At 38.6% G+C, this 25,675-nt stretch overlaps 1 protein-coding gene across 4 annotated transcripts in view; it reads right to left on the bottom strand.

The window, feature by feature from the left end:
* Positions 1–25,675, bottom strand: part of DLG2 (discs large MAGUK scaffold protein 2) — a 1,735,130-nt gene that overhangs the window by 1,019,071 nt on the left and 690,384 nt on the right. The window contains exon 1 of one of the 4 annotated variants that reach the window (XM_072969080.1): positions 16,325–16,340. The exons of the other annotated variants lie outside the window; for them this stretch is intronic. The gene's annotated coding sequence lies outside the window, so the exon portion shown is untranslated. Of the gene's footprint in view, positions 1–16,324; positions 16,341–25,675 lie in introns of those variants that run through there. 4 annotated transcript variants of the gene reach the window in all.

Raw genomic sequence — 25,675 nt, 5'->3', positions numbered from 1 at the left:
CTGTATTCAACAGCAAACCCTATCAGGGAAATATGTGTATATGTGTGACCCCAGGTCATTTTCTGATTGTTAACAGAAAGATTGTTAACACAGTTCATTTGGTTCAAAAGCTTAAATTACATTAAGTCTTCAAGAGAAGACTATTTCCCTCAAGAACAACTTATCATGGTTGTGATACCACATGGAGAGACGAAACAAAATTTGTTCAATAAATATTTATTGAGTCTTACTAAGTAACAGGCACTGTGGTAGTTTATCCTGCCCTTTAAATTGGTGTTCCTCTCTCTTGCTAACTGCCAACTCATACATTTCTTCAACCTTCTAGTAAAACTGCATTTTCTGATTATACTACAGGTCCAGATATCCTTGGACAATATTTTACATAAGACACAAGTGGGCCCTGAGCATCATTGCTTCTGTTGACCACAGTGATCTGCCCTATCCCACTGGACAGGATGAGAGAGCTTTCAAAAATATCACTTCCAACTCTTCATTGACCTCCTTTCAGCCTTTGACTTTAAGGACGGAAACCAGCCCTGAGTTAAACTTCACAACTGTAATATGTGATTCTGTGTTCACATGTATGTGTATACTATTTGTGTGTGTGTGTGTGTGTGTGTGTGTGTGTGTGTACATGCATATGTGCCTTTGCTTTCCTTACAAGGGCACATCTCTAATTCCTAAGGTCTTGACTTCAGACCCCACCTCACCTACCTCCTGAGCCAAGCCTGAATAAGGCTGTCCGTATAACAATGGCTTTTGCCCACCGGCTAATTGGAGTAAGTTGTACTGTCATCAAATTTGTATTCTGCAAAACTCCTGGATTTATGGAGGCTGTGCAAGGGAGAAACTTCCTTTGACCTCCACTGCATAAGCCCAGTATATAACACCTAGCATTCTGCCTCCCTTTCTTCATTTGGGCAAAGCTACAATTGGAGACCAGAAATAAGCCTGACCTGCTAGGTAGAAACTTTGTGACCCAATTCAACATTGTAGCTCCCTCTGTCCAGGGGTTTGATTTTGTTGTCTATTTCCAATACCTGCCTGGGTTCTTGTTCTTAGCAAATGGATGAACTGATAACCTGAATTTCAATATTAGTGCCACTTGGAGTCTTTGGCCAACTGCTACCTCCTAGATTAGACCTGCTCAGGTAACAATGTCAAATTCATTGTGTTCCTTTGGACACTGCCAGTTGGGAGGCTAACCTTTCTCCTTGGGAACGAGCCATACAGCTGGCTTAGACCCTGCCACACTTGTCTCTCTCCCCCCATTGCCAGTTATGAGGGGAAAGCTATAGCATGCTCATTGGCTAAGTCTCTCTGAATTAAGACACACACATATTTGGCACTATATTTATGTTTGCATACCTGAAGAGCTATAAATTTGAGTATATGTATACATAAATACATAGACACATTGATACTTATACACAAGCTCTCAAAAGAATCACAGTATTAAAGCAAGTGCTTCAGAAAACACCACCTGCATTCCATGGCCTTACTGAAACCAGTCACGAAAATAAGCCTCTTGGGGTAAAAACCTAAAAGAAATCAGGAAAGAGAAGATATAAACATGATAATGGTGCCAAGGAGCAGGTTTTATCTCCCAGGGAGGGAGGCAATATTTTGTTTAGGGAATAATGTCAGAAGCTCTGGGGAGGCTCCCCAAGCCCAGGGCTCTAAGATGCCTTTGAATAAGTCCTAACATTCCACAAGTGGAATTTAGGCTCAAAACCCAAATGCCCCAAGGAAACCTAGACTGCTTGTTACAGCCTATAAATCCTGGTGGCCCCTGGGCTATGTTTTCTTTGCACTAATTTACAACAAACAAACAAACCAAAAAATAAATAAATAAAAATGAAAAAACAACTTGAATGCATTTTCTGGTTCCCATGGTACCAGCTGCCTGACAAAGGTTCACTTTGCGTATTTCTAGAAACCGCCTAATTCCTAACTGAATTTACTAGGTAACTGACATTTAAAGTGACAATATTTTGCACCTTCTTCATAGTCAAACAGTCCTAGCTCATTGTTCCACCTCTTACTCCTTTTCACAGTGGAGGACTGAGTTACTTGGTTTTGGGTGATGGCCATCAGTCCGTTTCCTGACTGAGTGGAGTTAATTGCTTAAAGTCTTGTGCACAGGCAGTTTGGCCTCTTTATCCTCTCTTCTGCACCCAAACCAGTAAGAGGTGGATTCTTGGGTATGTGTGTCTCCTCTGAAGACTCTGTCCATTGAGCATGTTGTTCCACTATCCACTTACAATGACAGAGACACAGCAGCTTTATATCAATCTCACCTAAGAGCTATATCCTCCAATTTGTCTCCTGTCAGTAACAAAGATGCTATGATAGCCCTCTTCCTGCTGATTTGTTTCTCAATTGATACTGAAACCAGAGAGGGAAGATTATAGCTATTTATTGAGCCAAATAAATGATATAAGAGCCTTTTCGGTGAGAATAATTTGATAATGGGTTGGCTCTTTGAATCCAGGAAATCAGGGGCCACCTAGATGTGGAGAATACTTCAAACAGAAAGTCTGGAAACCTGAAGAAAAACATTAACTTCATTAACCAGCTCTTTCTCTTTTCCCTTTACTTTAAGAGAACTTCTGTTTCCTGGGCATTTTTAAAAATTAAATTTCTTAAGAAATGCCTGTAAAAGCAGGAAAACTGAAGTCCAGAAGGATTGGATGACTTTCCAAAGACCACACAGCACAACTACAAGTGTAACCTAAGGTTCTGTATCACTGTCCAGGACCCTTTTATTAACACCTATTACAGCAAAGGAAACCATCAATAAAATGAAAAGGTAACCTACCAAATGGGAGAAGGTATTTGTAAATGATACCTCTAATAAGGGGTTAATATCCAAAATAAAGACTCCACACAACTCAACAGCAAAAAAAGAATTTGATTTAAAAAATGAGCAGAGGATTTGAATAGATATTTCTTCCAAAGAAGACATACAGTTGTCCAACAGGCACAGGAAAAGACGTTTAGCATCATGTTTAATCATCAGGGTCATGCAAACAAAAAATACAGTGAGTTATCACTTCATACCTGTTAGAATGGCTATCATAAAGAAGACAAGAAATAGTAAGTATTGGTGAAGATGTGAAGAAAGGGGAACTCTGATGCACTGTTGGTGGGAATGTAAACTGGTGCAGCCACTATAGAAACCAGTATGAAGTTTCCTCAAAAAGTTAAAAATAAAACTACCGCATAATCCAGCAATTCCACTTTTGGGTACTTATCTGAAAAAAACCCAAACACTAATCTGAAAAAATATATGCACCTCAGTGTTCATTGTAGCATTATTTATAACAGCCAAGATAAGGAAGCAACCGTGGTGTCCATATACAGATAAATGGATAAAGAAGATGTGGTGTATACGCAATGAATATTAGCCATAAAGTGAACGAAAGTCTTCCCATTTGAAACAACATGGATGGACCCAGAGTGTATTACGCTAAGTGAGTAAATCAGACAAAGACAAATACTCTATGTGTTCACTTACACGTAGAATCTAAAACACAAAATGAATATAACAAAACAGAAACAGACTCAGATACAGAGAACAAACAAGTGGTTACCAGAGGCGAGGGATCTGGAGGAGTAGGTGAAATAGGTGAAGGCATTTAAAAGGTACAAACTGCTAGTTGTAAAATAAATAAGCCATAGGGATGTAAAGTAGAGCACAAGGAATATAGTTAATAATATTGTAATTACTTTGATGTGCAATCCATAAAAACACTGAATTACTATGTTGCACACCTGAAACTAATATCATATTGTAAGTCAGCTCTACTTCAAAAAATAAATTTTAAAAATTTGATCTGCTACTAAAGGGAAATTAAAAACAATACCAATAACAACAACAGTTTAAGTACTTAGTAAACACAGAGCACTTTATCCCAGACACTCTTCTGACTGCTTGATATATTAACTAATTCATGAAACATTTTGTGTGACCAGTGATATACCTGATTCGTGCTCTATGCTGCAAATACAGGTGTGCATAACAGAAGTGGCCCGTGTCCTTACTTATACAGGAGTGACAGGCATAAACATAATGTACTTATTAGCAAATTATTATCTAATTATACTGTAATACTTGCTCAAGGAAGCACAGAATATTATGACAGAATATGATAAAAGGCCTGAGACCTGAAGGGAAGGAGCAAATTAGAATGTGGAGAGGGCAGAGAAGGACATTCCAGGGAGATGGAACAGCAAGTGGGAAAAGCCTGCTGAAGGAAGGGGCTTTGCAGAAGCATGGATGGGGGTGGGGACAGGAGATAAATATGAAGTGGTGGGAATGGAACAGATCACGAAGGACTATGGAAGACATAAAAGGAATTATGGATTTTATCCCGAGTACCTGAAATCCATTGAAGGGTTTTAAACAAGAAAGCTGTGTATTTTGAAAGAAAAATATGCCAGTAATTTGGTAATAACAGGAAGAAAACTTTAGATGTATGGCTAAATCTCAAAGGGTGGAATCCTAATGATTTGGGTTAAGGCAGTCATTTAAAGTAGGCTGTAGAAATGTGGGGAAATGAGTCTGCTGCAATTTCTTTTTGGATTGTAGTCAATCATCTGGGGCATTCCCAAAATGAGTGCATTTCAGGGCATTCTAGTAGTTTTCACTTATACCTGTTTATGAAGAAAGTTTAAAACTTCACAGTATAGAACTCTCCTGCTAATTACAATTGAGCCATTAAATAAATTGGTGGGCTCCTCTTAAGCCAGTGAAGGCATTATTGTAAGCAAGAACAGTAAAGAGAAAGTAATAGCTCTCTAGTGATCAGACTGGAAGAAAAAATCTCTTATTACCGAGAAATTAGAACTACACACAAATCATTCCTTGTGATAACATTCCTGAGTAGAATCATTATAACCTGACACAGATCTTTCGAATTTCTACCAAACATCATTTCTGACCATCAAAACAGTCTGCTAACTCAGAGCGCATATACAAATTGCATACAGAACATTATTAATCTAATATTCATACAAAGCAAAACTCTTCACAAACTGAAGAAGGAATTCCAAATTTGCCAAATGTTATTAAGTTTCAAGGCAATTAACAGATTGCAAAAGTTCTCTTGTAACAAATTGTCTCCCTGAGGATTCATTTCTGGGAGACAAATTGTCTCCCAGAAAGTCAGGCTCTCTTATCCAACCACTTTTTCCTCCCTCCACATCCAGATGGTGGGTGTCACCCCAGGACTCCATCCCTGCTTTTCCATTCCTTTCTCCCAGACTCTGGACAATGTAATCTGTTCCCAAGGGTTTGTGAATCGTATGTAAACTCATGACACACACATCTTTTCTGTTTAGCTCTGATTTTTCTCCTTGGGTGTTGTCTTGCTCATGAATAAGAGCAATGGCAGTCACCACCTGTTTTCAGTCTACTCTACCCATGACAATGTGGCATGCCAGGGAGGAGGCATGCATCTTATCCAGCCATTCAAGAAGCAGAATGTGGAGGTGATTAGGATGTGGAGTTTAGAGTCAAACAGATCTAAATTTGAATCTCAATCTGCTACTCACTGATGGTGTGACTTAGACAAATTCTTCACTTGTAGGAGCCCCATTTTCTACGTGTGTACTTGGTGATAAGCGCAATCTCTCATGACTATTATGAGGTTTAACTGAGATCATGCACTTAAGATAATGTCTGGTGCATACTAATCCCTGAAAAATCTGTAACCTCTATTATCAATATCACTGCCACTCAACAGCTAGCCAACTTCTCATTTGTAAATATATTTTTACCCTGATCTGATGTGTGTATGGCAGGAGGGGTTGGTGTAGTGGACTAGAAATAAACAGAAAAGGGCTCCAGTTCCTTCTCCTATCCTGAATGCTACGTGACTTAGGTTAAGTTATTTAAATTTTTAGATCTCCTATTTTTTATTTGTAATATGAAAATAGTAATACCTATTGTGTAAGTGTTGAGGTTAAACAAAATAACATGGCTACATGAAGTATGTATCTATAGGTAAGAAAGTTCCTATTTGAGTCACCTGTTCAAGATAAAGAATACACATTTTCACAGAATGATGTTACAAAAGGCCCTTAAGTTTACAAGCTGGCCCACAGCAACTTCAAGCAGAGCTTAAACATCATTCCTTTGCAATGGAAAAAATATTCCAAAGCAACAGCAATGACTCCAACAAGAGTAGCTAAGTAAAATAGAATAAAAAGGGCAATATAGTTAAATAAGGAATACTGTTTTTTATCAAGTGCTGATGCTGGAGGTAAGAAAACGTACTGAGACATGTTTGCAGAGGCTAAGGGAGATGTGGAAGTCCTGACGTCAATATGGAGATCTTCATGGATTCCGGAGACTGGTGACTAATTCCAGCTGGCTTTTCTCCAAGGAAGTTTGGGTCATTTTTTTACTCTTTCTCAATGTTTTAGGTTCCAAAATAGACTAGAGAGATAGTCAGACAGGTTTTCCTGTGGTTGTAGACAAAAATAAAAGAAATCAGGAAAAAAAAATAGGAGGGCAAGAAAGAATATGCATGTTCCAGTGGAAGTGAGTTACTTCAGGAAGAATCCTCTAAACTGTGATAAGTGACAGGCAAAAGATTTGAGAATAAGGGAAAAAGAAAAAGAAAGTTACTTATAATGGTGTATTGAACATTTATTGAAAGCTTGCTCTATGACAGGGCCTGTTCTAACGATTTCACATGTATGAAACTTACTGACTCTTCACTCTTAGCCAAAGAGGGAGTGTGACTGGGGTCCTTATTTTAAAGGTGAGGAAACTGAGATCTAGTTATAAAGACATAGGTTGGAAAAACCAGGATCTGAACCCAGACATTCTGGACCCAGAGCCCGTGCTTTTGTGACAAGGCATAAATACTGAGTTTGGGGATATTTTTTCCTGTGAAATATTTGACATCAGAGAGTATATACAGGTAAATATGCCAGTCATAGTTCACAGAGCATACAAATGAGCCGTCTTATCGAGCCAACAGTTGGTCTTGTGCATGGACAACATCATGAGGTGAAGGCACAGCATAAGCTGTCCAAGAGAGAACTCTCAGAGCCATTTCCATCTTTTCACTTCTTTTCTCTTCATGTTATGAACATCTTTCACTCTGTCCCCTGGTCTTTCTGTTCCAACATATAGTCATAGCCTCTGTTTGAGCTATGGTCAACTTCCTTCCTCCTCCTCCTCCTCACCAGACTTCCTCCAGGCAGAACACTGCAAACATTTTCAAAGCTGTTTCCACCAACCCCATCTACTTCTTTGACCCTGTAACAATTCTGCTTTACGTTGAAAAATTCTAAACATCTAAGGGACGATGGCAATATGCCTTAATGCACTAAATATTAGTATAAAGACAGTGATAATCTCTTTTAAGACCAATCATTGTCCTTTGGACCAACTCACACCCTACCTCCTCACCTCTTCAGAATTCCAAGGTGAATCTACCTATTCCTAAAGTGCTGGTCCTCACAGAAGGGACACCCTTTTATTATTCAAACTGAGCTTGGAATTCAGGAAACTATTTCACTTGAGTGGTACAGAGGTTGGCATTTCTTCAGTTAAAAATGTTCCTAAATATTTATCTAATCTGATGTGGTGAAATAAACATTGGCTTTGGATCCAGACATACTCAGATTCAAACTTCTGCTCTTCCACTTCTTACCTGTGTGACTTTGGACAGTTAAACTCTCCATAAAGTAGCTGCTAATACCGCAGCCTGTATTGCTGGTGTAAGAATGAAAGGGAATGATGGCTAATGCCATGCTTGTATGTAATGCTCCCTTTTCAGGTCAATTATATTTTAGTGGCTGTAAACATGATCCATAGTCTGTGAATTTTTAAATGATGAAACTCAAATTGAGCATACAGAGAAAAGGAGTTACTGGTCATTCTGTCAGGTTTAAAATGCTTCCAATTGGTGCCTTGGATCATTATAACTACATACCACTTATTAGTTTATTCAACAAACATTTATCAAGTATCTGTTATGTAGCAGGCTCTAGCCAGGACACTGGGACACGATAGCCAACAAGGCATAAATATCTATTAGAACCACACTGCACCTCAGATTATATGACTAAACTGGAGTGAGTTTGTTTCAATTTAATTTACTTTACGTCATTGCCAGAACCTCAATTTTCTTTAAATATAAAAACCAATTTGAGAAATGTATTCACTAATCATACTGGAGATTAGTGAGTGACGATCTGAGGATGACTTCAAATTGTGTCCTCCCCCACAAGCCTTGCTTCCCCTAATAGGAGGGAATAGAGGATAGCAGAGAGAACATGCCTGTTTCTGCTCGGTGCTTTATCTCATTTCATTTGCATTCCTTAGAAACTCTATGAAGTAGAAAATTCACAGATGGACAACCTGAAGTTCAGAAAGGTTAGGTAACTTGAAGAAGGCCACAAAGCTACCAAGCCAGATCTCTCTAGCTGCTTGTGTACTGTTGGCTTGTGATTTTAAAATGTAGGATACACAATGGTACACGCTAGGGAGTAGGGAGTACTGGTTTAAGCGTTTGAACATGTAGTTCTATGCTCACAATGAGTGGTTCCAGGGTCTCTTAATAGCAGAATAAAACTTCAGAATACGGAAAAGAGGAGATGCTGGTTTTTCCAACTATCACCTTTAAATGCTTTCAATTAATGCCTTGGATCTCTGCAGGTGGGAGTCTACACATGAGACAATCTACCTGCAGTCAGTAATCTCTTCACTTTACTATCCTGGGCTCCTGGCTAGTCAGGGCAATTAGAGGCATGCCCCTGCTGGGATTCAGAGTCAGTGAGTCTTGCTGCTCACTTAACACAGAAAAGCAGAGACCTGTTTGAAAAAATACTACCATGTAGAAAGCTCTCCTCTTTCTCCTGCTGACCATCAGGCTTAGCATTGTGACTAAGCATTTATGGAATATTACTATTATAAAACGAGCCTACTAAGGGATAATTTCCATGACAGGTGAAGGGGGCTGGGAAAGAGGAGATGATTACCAGAGAGAAGCTGGGCCACTGAGTGGAACTGGTAATTCATTACATTATGTCATGTCGATTATTTCTGCTCAGCAAATGAACTCAAATCAATTGGGAAGCCCAAAAGAAAGACAGTGTAGTCTTCTCTATCAGCCTTTTACAGTATAGAAAGAACAACAGAAAGAAGACGTCAGAAATGCCCTGAATGTCATGGTATACATGGTAAACATACAATCCTTGGTCCCAAGAAAGCGTAATTTATGAGGAGGACTGTCTAGGTAGGGTGACCTTCATTTAAAATGGGACAGCACACAAAATGACGGAGCTAATTAAACTCTTCAACTCCTACTACAAACTAATATTAATAGACTGCTTCTTATATGTCAGGCATTCCTCTAGGTAAAGCAGGGAATAACTCATTTAATGCTCACTGCAGTCCCACATGGTAGGTGTTATCACTATTCCCCTTATATTACTGACATAAAACTGAGACATCCAGAAGTTGAGGCACATGCCCCATACACAGCCAGTAAGCAGAGAAACTGAGATTTGAAGCTAGGCAGTCTGATTCCAGAGTTTGGTCAAAGCAGGACTAGAGTAAGATTCTGCTCTTGTGATCTCTCTAACAGTGCCTGTGTACGGAAGGCTGGTCCCTCCATGCAGCTGAGATACTGTCTTCCTCCCATGAGGCAGACAGATGGAGGAAGGTCATCGCCATGCTGCTTTTGAGATGGTCTGATGCAGCAAAGAATGCACTGAAGCATAAATCGGGAGATTGTCCTTCTAGTCCCAGTGCAATCACTTGCTGGCTATGTGACACCGAGTAAATCACTTAACCTCTAGGTGACTCCATTTGACAGGCGTAAGAACCATGAGGATAATAGTACCTGGTCTGCTGACTTCAGGAAGCTTTGGTGAGGGTCAAGTGAAGCTCCTGTGGAAAAGGGCTTTGAACACTGTCACACAAAACGTGAATGTAAGGAAAGATCTGATTCTCTCTCAACAGGGGCCCTGTGAAGTAGCTGCCAAAGGAAGGGTCCTGGAAAGGCCCGGGAGGGGAGAGCTCAGTGCCACTCACTGCTGCTCAGGTTTGCCTCCTTGAGTCAGTATTAACCTTTATTTAGCTGTGGTGGCTACAGCTCTGGGAGAAGGGCTGTGAAAGTCCTGCCAATGGACCACTATGCCAACCTCCCTGCCCCACAAACCCTCAATCTCATGGCTGGGGTCTCAGGACCAGGCCCTGCAGTCTCAGCTCCAGCTCAGGCTTGGGATGGACCGAGTGCTAATGAGAGGCCTCTAGGGAGCCTGAACTCTGGAACTCGGAGACGCCGCAGTCAAACCAGCAGCTGCTCTATCGCTCTCATCTCAAGCTCTCCTTCTAGCAGGTCAGAGTTAGAGAGCAGAAGGCATGGGCTGTGGAATTCTATGAACACAGATTCCAGTATCAAGTCTGCCACTGGGTCGCTTTTAAACAAGCAGCGCCAACTTTCCCAACCTCGGGTTTCTCTTTATCACGATGCAGAGATAAATCACTGATGCAGACCACATTAGTTTGGGGGATTTGTGGTGGGGTCTCTGAAGATACTTTCAGTAACATTTAGCAGAGGTCTGAAGGGTGATGAAAGTTATCAAACAGGAAGAGAAGGAAAAGTATTTCTGGCAGAAGAAAGCACCCTATGAGCACAGGAAGCAGAGATGAGTCCATGTCATATGGCGACTGAGTAGGAAGAAAGGTATGTTCAGGGAATCAAGTTTAAAACGTGCTTCAGTGCTATGATCAGCTGGGAGAATTCATATCAATTTGAGGCTCTCCTTGGTTTTCTTAAGGCTATCCACGTTCTCCCAGACTTACACTCCTATGTTTGTGAGGTGGTGATACTTAAATAGAGAATCAGGAACCCCTGTTGTTAAGCCAAATTTTGCCTATGTACCCCTGTCAGTTCTTCACTGCTTTACAGACAAACATTACTAGAAAAGCTTAAGAATCATGGGCTAAATGTTTGATTTCAACCCAAGAATTAAAAAAAACACAAGTACTCAAATTTTTAGAAGAAGAAGAGGTGAAGATACAAGCAGCCAAGGAACAGGGATTAACTAAGAGCTTTCTATTCATTTTGATTTGCTCTTCTGTGAATTGATTCTCTACATCCTTGTCCATTTTTTTTTTAAATGGAGGTACTGGGGATTGAATCCAGAACCTTGTGCATGCTAAACATGTGCTCTACTTCTGAGTTATACCCTCCCCCCTTGACTAAGAGATTTCTGCTCAAAGTTTATCAGCCTCCAAGCGGCCCAACCACTGGAGGGTTTGAGGGCTCTCAGATGAGCGTGTGCAGCTGGTAGGAAATGAGCCGAAGTCACAGCACCATGCCATTATCTGCAGGTGCACCAAGAGCATCAATTAAGCCAGGAAGACAGGGTTTTGAGGAGAGAGGAAGGGTTTTGAGAAACAATTTCACTGTGAACCCAAGCTATGCAATCATCCTATTGTTGAATCCAGAGGAAAAGGAAAAGGTCCTTGATATGAACAAGTTAAGCTCTTGATACTGTTTTCTAAGTGACAAAATATCCCAGCTCTACATGTTGACTTGTTTTCAGATGCAGGTTTCAGAAAACATCTATACCAACAAAACCGGGAACAAAGTATCTCGAATTTACACATTTCAAATAGAAAGCATCTGATTTAGCCTGGATAAACACAGCTTTTCCATCCCCCAAGCAATTTGTTTCATGGTGAGATTCCCTCATGAATAAAAAATACTCTGGAAACTATAGTTTTATTGCATTGCAGATATTTAATCAGGCACCACGGACAGGATAGGTGCAATCTGTATTTATTTTCTACTTTGGCTACAATATCAAGGACTCAAAAAAAAAAGTATTGGCTGATATCAAATGACAAGCTGAAGAGTAGGAGATAACTCCCCTGTGGCATTTAGCACATGTATTCTTTTTGGCCTTTGGTGGAGTGTTAATTTTATTCTTTAGCTCAGCCTGGGTGTTCATCCGCTTCCAGTTTGCTCCCCTCATACCACAGTCTCTGTTGCCAGTGTCTGGGCTTCCTTTATACTACTTTCTTTTTCTTGTTCTCTGTCCAGAAATCTACTTTGAAGCTTCTCCACCCCTCTCCCCAATACACAGGGAGTCTAGGGCTTTGCATGGTATGTCTCAGAATGTTTACTGATAGGCTGCCTATGTCACAACGCAGGCAGTGCCGGCTCTGCACGGACACTTCTCTAGGGTTTGGTTCATGTGAGGTGGTTTGGTTTGTGGGACTGAACATGCCAGTCAGACCTGGTTTCAAATCCCGACTCAGGCATTTATCAGGCACGTGACCTCTGACAAGCTCCATCATCTCTCTGAGACTATTTTGTCTTCAGTCAAATGGGAATAACAATTCCTCCTTCACAGCATTGTTGTTAAGACTTCCACAACACCACTTAAACAAAGCATGAGGTATCAAGCCCCACATAGAATCATTTTGGTTAAATATGAGTTATTAGTGCAACCTAACAACTTCTGTTTCTTTTTCTTCCATCTCACTCAATTAAGTGGTGTTTGGCTTTGAGAATTTCAGAGTATGGTATTTCTAGATAAAAAACATTTAAGATTTTTGTGTTGTTGAGATGAAGACTGCTTTCATTTGTTGAACATTTTATCTCTTCATGATTCTTCCCCAGGCATTATCTCTCACATCCTCAACAATCCCTAGAGGGATTTACCAGCATCCACAGTCATCCCATTGGGGAGACATGGAAACTGAGGCCCAGGGAGGGGAAGTGACTTGCTCAAGGTCGCACAAAGGTCTCTTTGCAGCAGAGAGAGGGACAGAACCCCAGGCTTCTGAACCCTGAGCCATCATCCCGTCCTACTTCAGTTTAAGGAGCTCCAGTATCCAGTGATTTCCTGGAAAGCAGCACTTGGTGACTAGAAAGCACCCTTTTCATATTTGTGTCCTCCTTGTCTAGCTAAGTTCCTGGAACACAGGAAGTGCTCAACAAATTTTCCTGAGTGAACAAATGTCCTTCTAGATGCATTAATGGTGAACTATGGTGAGCCTGGGAAGCAGAACATAGAGGTGATTCCAGAATCATTAGGCCAAAAGTTCCACCGCCACCCAAGCAGCTTTGGAGAGAGGGGGCAAGTGGAGGCAAGCACAGCTCATCTTGCAGTTCCAACAGGTTATCAAGATGCTCTCTTTCTCCCCTACATATATTATTACCCTTGCTTTTCTGAAGCTCACTCCTGCTATCATTGGCTATAGTTTTGTCTGCCATAGGCATTGAAACTTTCCAAATAAATGAAAGGCACATTGAGAGACCATCAGATACATGGTAGGATTTCTGAAAATGAAAACACATTTCAAAGTCATCTTTCATTCTATATTATCTGTATTCTTTGGACCAGCAGCAATTCCGATACCTCAGGGAGCCTTTTCACTCATTTATAAGATCTGAAGCACTGAACAGAGATCTTCCTTTAAGAGCAGTGCCTAGTGGGTCTGTCAGTCATTTTCATGAACAGGAAATTTGGCTCAAGCCAGAAGCACATGGGCAGCCACTCAGTCAGCCTCTGATTCCAGCTCTGCCTGCTCGCCTAAGGTCAGACATGAAATGCTGCCTGCAAGCACAGTTCTCCAGGAGAGGCTGTCAAATCCCTGTCCCTAGAGGTAAAGGCCTTTGTCCAAAAATACAGCATGATTCTTTCCAAATCATTTTTGAATACGTGGCTCCCTGGTTAACATCAATTTGTGGCTTGCAGTAAGCAACCTTTCCCCCCACACTCTGTGCCTGCAGATCTCAAATAACAAACTACCCAGAGTCTAAAAAACTTATCTTTCCCACATTCTAGGACATTATAAAGTAGTCTTTTCTTACATAAAATACTTCTCAACTTAATGACATTCCATTGCCTTTCCAATCCTTAAGGTTACATAGTATTCAAACTCTGAAAAATTACGTTATCATGAAATTGAACTGTTTTATCTCACCTCATAACCAAACTCTCCCCTGTGGATCTAATAAACAACGGGCCCTGAGGTTTGTTTGTGTGTGTATGTGTGTGTGTGTGTGTGTGTGTGTGTGTGTGTGTTTCCCTATGTTAGACCATCTAAAATGTGAAAGCCAGAAAAAACCAACCTCCATAAGAATTCTACAAGTTGATAGTGAATCCCTCTCACCAGTAATAAAAACCACAGGAAGAAGAGAGAAGTCGAGGCGCGTGTCCCTGTATATTTGCTCGCTATGAAATCTCCAGCAGCAGTATCATGACTTCGTTGGCTATTGTTCTGCTGAACAGGACTGCAGAGGTTCCCGATTCCTGTGGTTGGGCCCTGCCCACCCCCCACCCCTCCCACACCCATCCCTTGAATCTTCCAGTAGTGACGGGAGTGCCTTCCTGCCATTAATCTCCCGGTTGCCGGCCACTGCCTGCTTGTTTCCTAGCTTTTCCATGGATGGGGTAATTTATTCATGGTTTTTTTTTTTTTGATTCCTTCTATTTTGAATACTTAAAATTGTTTCTGTTTTCCTCACTGGACCCTGATACACATTTTATTTCATTTTTCTTTGCCTTCTACAAAACACTGTGTGAAAATGAAAATTAGAGTCAGGCATATCCGGTCCAAATTCTAACTAGCACTTCTGCTGGAATAGGTAACCCAGTCTGAGGCTTCAGTTTCCTCATCAGTAAACTATAATGCTGTAACTCATTTTATAGGACTGTTATGGGGATTGAATGATAATATGGATGAGTATGAACCTCTAGTGCAGTTTCCAGTAAATGCTAGTTATTATTTCTCCAAACTCAGTTTTTCATATACTTGGTAGAATACCTAAATTCCATCACTCAACTTTCAATATATTTTCCTAAACAAAAATTTCTAATTCTTATTTGAGTACCTCAATTAGTACCATTTAGTGTTCTAAAAAAATCCCTCCTCTTTTTTTTTTTATATATATTTTGGGTAGGGGGCAGTAATTAGGTTTATTTATTTATATGGAGGTACTGGCATTTGAACCCAGGACCTCCTGCATACTAAGCATGTGCTCTACCACTGAGCTATATATACCCTACCCTAGTCCCTCCCCTCTTTCTTCCAATCTGTGCTATGAACTTCTTCAAACCTTCTTGCTTTCTTAAATGAACTCTATTTCATGCTTCTGATTAGCCTCCAGGAATTCAAAATGTACCAGGTCACTCTGCACTGAAACATTTTTCTGAAACATTTCTTAATGCCTAATATCACTTTGCTTTCTACTTACCAGGTTTTGTTCTGAATCAATTCTTGAGGATCAGAACTGTGGTTACTATTAATTTCCCCTTCCTCATACATATGCACATTAGATGCCCTCAAAAAGGAATATTCAAAGAAAGAGAGGAAAAAGATAATGCTAGTAATTGAGTGAGATAAATATATAATCAAGAGAATAGTGTTTGCTACAGTTTTGCCCCATGAACTGAAAACTGAAGATGGAAGGATTTCAGATGCAAATAAGGACTACACCACGTGGTGTAGTACACAAACACCGCACCTCACAGAGGTGGCATTTGTCTGCTGGCAAGCATGACTGACTGCCATGCTCCAGGATGGATCAGATATGTGTGTGACACCAGACGGAGAGCAGGAAACACTACAATGTGGTCCCTAGTTCTCACATGACTTTGCTAAATAGAGACGTCACTGAGCATTAGGAAACAGCCTGAGAACAAGAATTATTATAATGGATAGAAACCATACCCATGAGAAGACCCTGATATAAAGGCCTCCTGACACTGCAGGAAGTAGCTGTCAATAGTCCCTGACCTTTATAAAAGGGTTATGTCCACAACTACTGTCCACAACTTTTATAGCCAAAGGCATGTAAGAGAAATCATCGTATCAAAGTTAAGAAAAATTGAAGGGATATCTCAATAAAGACTTTTTTCCTGATAAAAAAAAAGTTAAAGGTTTGACATCAAAGGCATATGATTCAGCTCTGAGAAAGATATACTCATACGGAAAAAATCTCATTTCTTTTATTTATTTATTTACATTGGTACTAAGCCCTTATTCCATTTCAAGCACTATTCTGGGCAGAGGGGAAGTAAAGAAGAATAAAGCACAGTTCTTGCCTGTAAGGAGAGAAGTACTCTACTAAAGTTGCAAATACTAAGTAAATATTGTGGGGAAGTATCAAAATATACAATATACACTTAAAATGTATCATAATCAAGAAACAAGGTCAGTGTGCTTTTTTTTTCATTAATTGGAAAGTATATCAGGTGTCTTAGTTTGCAAGGGCTGCTGTAACAAAATATCATAGACCGGGTAGCCTAAATAGTAGAAATTTTATTTTCTCACAGTTCTGGAGGCTTGAAGTCCAAGATCAAGGTGCTAGCAGGGTTGGTTTCTCCTGAGGCCTCCCTCCTTGGCTTACAGATGGCAGCCCTTTTGCTGCCTCTTCACATAGTCAACCCTCTGTACAAGAGCATCCCTGGTACCCCTTCTTCTTCTTCTTATAAGGACACCACCCTTATGACCTCATCTAACCTTAGTTATCTCGTAAAGGTTCTAGCTCCAAACATAGTCACATTCTAAGGTGCTGGAGGATAGGGCTTCTACACACAAACTGGTGGTGGGGGGGGGCACATTTCAGTCCATAACATAAGGTAAAATTATTCTATGTTAAATATTTAATTTCTTAAAGTACAGATAAAATGTTATAAAGGAAAAAGCACAGGGAGTCAAATCACTGGGTTCTAGAGCCTTTCTGTTGGGCCGGGGGCAAGACATTCAGCCTCTGCTTCCACTGAACAAATATCTCTACATAAGAACCTCTCATGAGTATGAGGCTACAAGAGTATCTCTAAACTTACTTCTGTTTCTAATCACCTGAATTTTTAAACAGCTCGATTTCAACCCACACACAGACCATACAGAAACCCAACTTGCTATTTATTGTAATCACTATATTCTTTAAAACAGATCCTTTAAAAGAGGTCATCTAGAGAGTCATACATAAAATTTTCCTCTTCAGACAGTGTACCAATTCAAAGATCACAAGTCCTCAAGACTGCTCAATGAAGCACCCAGTTACAAGGGCCAGTCTCTGCCCAAAGACTCGCATTCCAAAAGGTTTAGCAGAAACCCTTCTTTTAATTATTTTACAACTGGTCAGGCCTTCACATAATAATCAATATTAATAGCATCATGTCATTCCTTAAAGGACTGTGTACACCCAGGCTCTTTGGATATGCAGCTATAATTCAGCAAACAAAAATAATACAAATGTAAGTTCTTATTTACAGTAGTCTTTTCTTAATTAATAACCATAAACCTCATTCCCTTTGCTTAAAATACCCATCCTAGGACATTTCTTTTTCTGCAGGAGAAAGCCCTTCAGGCAAGATCAGCTCAGACGTGACTCTTCTGCGCCCCACCATTTCCATCACATTTATACTTATGACACATTACTAGGAGTCTCACCCAGACCATCTCACTGATGAATGAATCCTCAAAAGCAAGAGTGAAAGTATATGATCTCTCAACAGTTTCTGCTTATATTTAGTTAGCTACACAGAAATCAAATGACCCTGGATTTGAATTCCTTAACATGTAGAATAAAACCTTCTTCATTGTAATAGTAAACAGATTCAAGATGATGTATGTAAAATGCTAGTGCAGTGGCTGACAGTTAATCAGTACAGCAGTAACTCAAGAAATGGTAGTTCTCCTCATTACCTGGATTTTTCAATATACAAAATTTATTATAATGACTCATATGCACATAGATACATGGATATAAATATGAAATGAGAAACTGCTTACAAGTCTTCTTCAGAAGAAAATCTGCATATTAATTCCTATCGAGTATAAATTTACCATTTAATGACTTCTACTAATACTTCTAGAGATGGGATACCTGAGATCTTGTTTTCTAATCCATCCTTTCAAGGCAGAACCAACATCCAGAATTGAATGTAATTTTAAAAGACTCTGTTTTGGATCCTTTGAATTTGTTAATGACTGTATCCATTGAGAAACAATGTTTCAAAAAGACATAGCATATTAGATATACTGTAGAATCATCCCTCCTCCTCAATAGAAGATTTAACTTGAGCAACTATTGAGTCAAAGATAATGAGGACATGACTCACCTCTCTGGTGTTAAATATAAGCATGAGAATGAACAGGTTCGTAAGTAATTGTTGCATATTTAAATAGTTAAGAACTTCAGTATGAGTACCATGACATCATCTTTCTTGTGATTAATTATGTTTTCCCCATCGTCATACTATACTACATAAGTTAAAAAGAGGTCTGACCATTCTCTAGGTACAATTGGTCACACATCAGTTTACTCATCATTATAGCCATAAGAGCATAAAGTAGGAAACTACACGTACAAAATTTTGTTTCTACCATGATTACATCTAGTCTGTTAGGAGGCAGCAGAAATGAATAGCTAGACAAGCACACACATGGACACCATACACAATTAAGCTCGAGAGGATAAGAGACAATTTCATACTTTGAACAGAGCCATATAAATAACACTCAAAAAACACTGCATGGCTTAGGCGTATGTTAAAATGCAACTATATTAAACAGAATGAGAAGAAAACAAAGATTGGAGTGCTTGTATTCCTTCTTCCACGCTCCCCTTCTATGACCAAGATAGCTTACTAGGGCTATCTTCCCATTCCTTCTCTCATGGGAAACAACGCAGAGCATGTGAAAGAAATTTAAAAATCAATTTCTTTTTCAAGACCTACGTACCATTTAATGGAATGTAGCATGTTCCTTGAATAATTATTATGTGTCAACCACAGTGATATATTCATTATCTCATTTAATTATTATACCAGTTCTGTGAGTTGGACATTTCTACTATTTTCATTTAAGGAAACTGTGTTTTAGAGAGGTTACATGATTTACTCCAAATCACAAACCTTACAGGAGGCAGAGCTGATAATTCTAAGCCAGGTTTTTCTGATTCCAAGGCCCATGCATTGAACCATTGTACTCACTGACAACGAGAGTATGAAAGTGACAGATGTCACTATAGCTGCAGTTTATATGATAGTTTCCATTCATATGTAAATTCATATAATTTTCATGGCATAAATAAATGGCTTTCAGCTATATAGTAACATGTTATTCATATTCCACAGGACAGTTTTTCATATCTCTGCCCCTCTTCTTTATAATCCCCTGCCCTTTTACCTTCAAATCTTTTCCATATGTATAAATCCTATTCATCCCCTTGGGTTCAGCTCAAATGTCACTTCCTTTTTTAAGGCCCTCCATGATATTCTCTAGTTGGAAGTAATTCCTCCCAACTTTGAACTCTCACATTTTTCTTTCATGGTACCAGTTATTGCCTTTAATTGTATTTGTAACTAACATATTATCTCCTCTCCTATGCTGCAAATTTCCTGAGGCAATGATCTAGGCCCAAATCTTATCTGTGTCTTATCTGTGCTCACAAAGTATTCATAAGTATTTAGAACTGGCAACAACTTAGACAGTTTCACTAGCTAAAATTTTACTTGAATTATCTATGGAAAGATTAACTACCGATGAAAATATGAACATGTTAAACAATGAGGGGAAAAACAGTAGAAAATTATTTAATAACTAGTAACAAACCACATTAAAGCACTTTACATACATTTATTCACATTGGTCAATAGCTACAAGTCATTGTAAATATTTATTGAAATAGGTCTTTGATCTTTGAGTAACACCATTTATCAAAAATATATTTAATATTATTTCTTATGTGAGATAATTTAGAAATAGAATAATGGTCTATTCTATATTTTCATTCATTCAGTTTAGCTTTCCCTAGTTTAAATAGATGTGATTAACTTTACCAGCCACTAGTAACATTATAATTATGTATCTCTACATGTTACTTTTATATGTATAACATTCCTATTATAGATTCCCAACATGCAAGTGCCTACAACAAACACATGTAGCTTCTATAAAAATTAACATAAAATATTCCATATGTGTGTTTTCTCATATGCACACACATATATGTCTATCATGTAAGGATATTTAAGAATTTCATTTGGGTAGTTATTATATCACAATATAAATGTCATCACTAATTGAAGAAGGTATTGTATTTGGAAGTCCAATCAATGTAGCATGGCATGAAATATTAGCCAGTCCTTCAGTCCCACCTGCTCTTTTAGACTCATTCTCCTTAACTTTCTCCTTCCCCAGCATTCTATGGTATTAGCAAAGCAAACTGCTTACATTCCACAAACATGCCACTTTCTCCACACTTCTGCCTTTTCCCTCCCTTTGCTGGCTTCCTCTTTCCACAAGCAGTACTTTTTATAGACCTCATATTGGTCCTTGCTGCATGTTCATCTCCACCACCAGACCATAAGCCCTTGTTTTAGCCTCGCTGATGAACATGTATGCCTTGTCGCAGTATGTTTGGGTGCTCACAGACAAATTAATGAATGTGAGCCCACTTAAAATGCTCAACGCTCAGGAATCACTGAGATATTCAAAAACAAAACAAAACAAACAAAGAAACAAAAAATTCCTTTCCTATGTCCTGCTCTCTTAAATAAGCTATAACTTTACTGTGTTCTGCTATATAGATTTCCTTTACAAGCTGTAAAATTACAACTATCTCCATAATTAGTCATAATTGGCCATTAAGTAAATTACTTTGAAAATTCGGACAACATGTATCTGTTCATTTATAGCCCTCTGGGAGCTGGAAATGCAAACTGATTTGTTTTGTTGCCTTGTAATCATAGACCCTCCATTAAAAAAAAAAAATCTCTGCTCTAATTTTCTCTGTTTATACCAGTTACATAAACATATTCCTTTAGACTTCACTTGGTGATCACAGTATCTCCCCTGCCAGGTAAGTATTAGACTTCATTTGGAATAAAAAAAAATCTGGTTCTAAATACGTTCATCTGAAACTACTTTGCTTTTGGTCCAGGTCAATTGCATGGTTAAATAAGCAAAAAATTAAATATATAAATGGAGGATTTATTATGGGTAATTTAAATTCAAATTAAACATTTATTAAGATTCATTAAAGTATAAAACATTGTGCAAGGAGCTTTCACATTTATTTTGGTTCTTATCCGTGCTTCGCTGCTCACTACAGTGGATGTAGTATCTGAGATAACACGAAATTTTATGCCAAATTTTTGATATGGTAAATGGTAATGATGATAATAATAATTAACATTTATTTACTGAGGACTTGCTACCTGCTAGGTCCTATACCAAGCAGTTTACATTCATTATCTAATTTTCATTGCAACTCAATGAAAAAATCGTGACTTAAAGAAGTAACATACCTTGTCACTCGATAAGTACCTAAAGTGGGATATTAACCCAGATCTGTTTGAACCAGACCCTATGCTCCTAAGCTCCATGCCAATTGCTTCTATTTTCTGAGGAAATGGCCATAGCTTTCATTCGCTTCTTAAATGGTCAATGAAGTTAAAACTTTTAAGAATGTCTTAGAGGTATTCAGTTAGTCAGCCTTCAAAATATCTCACTGTTAGATGGTGTTACAATCTCCATCTGAATATAGGGAAAGGAAGACAAACTTATACTTGCAGGGCTGTAGACTTACTTAGATACACTGTCCCTCTTTAGTTAACACAAGGACTGTTCTTCTCAGTTGTTTACCTGTGATTAAGATTTAGATATAGCCATGCTAGCAGCTAGCATTTTTCTACCATCAGGACAGCCTGAAGTGCTGTCATGTAATAGCGTGGCACAAACACCAAACTTGAGCCACATGGCTAATCTGAAGCTCACAGGATAATTCTAAAACCTGAAACCAACTCTGCAGTATTACTTTGTATGCCGGATGTTTATAATATCTAATAGCTGGTCTTCCTGCTACCAGAGTCGTTCCAAACAGCACATCCAGTTTTCAAATGCTATAGAAAAACAAAAGTATTCAAATTCGTTCTAAAAACAAGTTAAGGTACTCTCATGGTAAAAAGAACACTGTAGGATAAAGCCCACATTCCCTCACATCCTTACATGACCTGCCCTTTGCCACCTCCCTGTGCTCCTTTCCCACCACAGCCCTTTCTGACCACAGCATTCCCACCATAGAAATCTTTGACATTCTCCCTGAGTCCATGGAACTTCAGAGCTGCTTCTCATGTGCTACTCCTTCCACCTGAAATGTTTTTCTTTCCAGACTATTCATCTGGAAACTTTGATTCATTCTTCAGGATTAGATGAGGGTCTTTTCCTCTCCGACTTCCCCAAACTAGAAATTCAAGTTAACTCTCTTCTATGTTCATATGGTCCCATGACGGATGCATGGGTCATACCATATGTAGTCGCCTAAAGAACTTTATAGTTTCAAACAGACCCCAGGGCAGGAAAGTCCCTTATTCATCCCTGTATCATATCATTTCTCATTGTCACAGTGGCTTATAACAAAGTAGGAGCCAAAGTAATATTGGAGGAAGGAAGGAGGGAAGAGAGGAAAGAAGGGAAAGAAACCTAATCTGGTTCTCAAGATGGATCACCTTAGCCTTGATATAAGTGTTCTTTTCAAGAAAATTATTCTAAGACAACTTGGTTTTGTTGTGATGTGAAGACACAAAACACCACGGAAGTCTAACATCGCATATCCAACAGAAAATGTTCGCATGAGGCTTTGAATGAAATTTTACAGCCTTAGAAATTTGAGAGGTGAGCTTTGCAACTGTTCCTTATAAGAAAACTGCACTGTAGACAAACAGTAATTCTATTTCATAAGTATTTCAACATGTCACTATCATTAAATTCCTGTAATATCCTCTTTGTTCCGAGGAGAGTTTATGTTTTATCTCCTGTGATTGAGAAACTAAGGCATACTGACAGACTGACAACACTAGCCTCATTCTTTGCCTCTGTAGATAGATCTATGACGTAAATTCAATAAACTTTTTTACTGACCCACTTTACTTTATTAGAGAATAAACTGTAATTTTAAAAATCCTCCTTTCAAAACCCTTGGATGAAAGGAAAAGACAAAGAGTAAATACCATGGGCCTATCACCTGATTCTGACCTCTCTATTAGATCCTCTTCTATGGCTATTTTTAGACAATAAATCAAATATTAATCCAGAATCAATTAAGTCCAAATATGGGTTTGTAATACAGAGTGGGGATAATATAAATGAAACTCAGGAGAGCAGATGGATTTAGCTATTGTTAAGTTAGCAGTGGTTTCCAAGAACATTTTGTATGTTCCAAATCATCTTCTGTATGCAATTTTTCAACAGTTAATGTTCAGAAAGTGGATAAATTATTCACCCCAGTGCTCCTGGGTTTTGGGGTACCTTCCAGTACACTGATGCCCATGAATGAATTGCTTATTGGTGGATAAGAAAAAACAATTAGGTTTCAGTAAAATGGTTGCTCTTTCTTTGTTTAAAATCACAGTGGCTACCTTTACTGAGGTGCTATTGTGTTCCAAGCCTTTTTCATAGTCCTGCAGAGTAGGTCTTAATCAGATTCATTTTACAGAGGAGGAAACTGAATTCAGAAAGATAAAATGACATGTCCAAAACTATACTGCTGGCAGAGGTTAAGAATTAAACCTTGAGTTTTTTAGCTTCAAATCACTCTGTGTTCAACTTCCACTGTTCTGTGTAGGTTATATGATTGCAAACACAATGTCAGAAGAATTTCTGGATCATAATAACCCTAAACTCTCCACACTGGGACTATCACAGTTAAAAGAATTTAACATATGGCCCCCAAATTTAAGGTAGCATGTACTTACTAAAAAAAATTTATAGATAGAATTACAGAAGAAATAAAATTACTAAATCATGGAAACTATCAAAAATTATAATTGCTTTGTCAGAGAGCATGAAACAAGATTTCAACAATTTGCATGGAATGATCTGTAATAGCATTTTTTACATAGTCTATAATTGGGGGCACAGTTACTACAAAGTATTTAAAATTTATTGCCCACTTACTATGTGAATGATACTACTGGACAGGAGAAATACTCTCTGTTTATAATTTAGTCACAGTTTAACAGGTAAGATCAGCAAAAATTATTTATTCAATAATTAACATATATTGAGCAATACATGTACATGTTTTGGAGATACAAAGACTGATAAACATTGATCTCATCCTCAAAGAGATTGTAGCTTAGTACTTGTTGTTTATTGAAATGAAATGTTTTCCCCTATACCAGGCTGCCTGCTCCATGAATACTGCTAAAAAAAAAAATAAAAATAAAATTTCTACCAGTTTTCAGATGAGATCATCACCAGTGGAGAGATTCACTCATTTTTCCTTCAGTAAACATGTATCAATGATCTATCATGAGTCAGTTTCCAAACCATATGCAGGCAACACAAAAATAGAAGGTCTAGATAGAATTTTCAGTCTGGTATACGTAAAGTCGAGGACATAAGCAAGACTGTGATAATATGAGGCAACGTATGCTCTGCCAGAACAATGAACCCTAGGCTACTTATTATTCTAGTCATTGACTTGTAGTCTTTGAGCCTTTGCTATGTGTCACACACTGTGCTAAGCAGTTACATACGTTGTCTCATTTCATCTTCACATAATCCCATTAGATATGTCCTATTATCCACACCCTTATAGATAAAATTAGAGAAGTTGAGTAATTTGCTCAAGGTCATTACGTTAAGTCTAGGCAGTTGAACTCCTGAATGCACACTCTTCTCTTCACCTTAATTTAATGAGGTGCTGAGAAGGGAGTTTCCAGCTCTGTCAATGGGGAGCTGAGTTCGTCTAATAAGTTCTTCTAAGTATGAAAGGTGAACAGGATATGCAAGGCAGACAAGGGAACTGAGACAGAAGGGGAGAGGCGTAACAAACCAGGCAGAGGAAACAATAAACACAAAATCACAGGGAAAAAAAAAAAAGACAGAATGTTACTCGTTGAGCAAACAGAAGGCACTTTGTTATGTCTAGTGTGTAGGGTACATATGGAGGAAGAAATGAGAAATAATATTAAGGGCTCTAAATTTGGGACATCTTACCATGTGTCACACAGGTAACTAAATATTATCTCATTTAGTCCTTAACACAACCAAGTGAAATAGGTACTATTACTATTCTAATTTTACAGATAAGAAAACCAAGGCCAAAGAGATTAAGTAACACACAAATGATAGAGCTAGGATTTATGAACAGGTCTGTTGATTCCAGAGTCTGAGATCTTAGCTTCTAAGCTAGAGAGGCAGGATCCAGGCCACAAAGGCCTGGTGCTCCATTACCAAGGATGTCAGATTTTTTTTCCCCCTACAGGCAATGTGAAGGCTGTTAATCAGAGAAGGAATATTACCAGATTTCTATTTTAGGAAATTTCCTCCTGTTACAGCATGGAGAAGAGAGATGAGATTTGAGTCAGATTAGTCGAAAAGGTAAATCCAGGTCAGGTAAGAGAAAGTGAGAGTATAAACTGGGTCGGTGTCTATGTAGACAAATGGAGGGAAGAAGAATTCAAAATATTAAGAAGATCCAATCAGCAAAACTAGGTACCTGAGTAGACTTTGCAGGTAAGAGAAATAGAAAAGTTGAGAATAACTTCCAAATTTTTCCCTTGGGCAACAGGAGAAATTTTTTTTAGAAATGTTTTTTTCCCTCTGACTGTGGTTAGAGGGCAAATAAAAGCAACACAGGAACTGTAGGAAAGATACAGGAAACCT

The sequence above is a fragment of the Vicugna pacos genome, chromosome 10 (assembly GCF_048564905.1).
Source record: "Vicugna pacos chromosome 10, VicPac4, whole genome shotgun sequence".
Classification (NCBI taxonomy): domain Eukaryota; kingdom Metazoa; phylum Chordata; class Mammalia; order Artiodactyla; family Camelidae; genus Vicugna; species Vicugna pacos.
The sequence above is the reverse complement of the archived record's forward strand: the minus strand, read 5'-3'. Positions and strand labels throughout refer to the sequence as shown.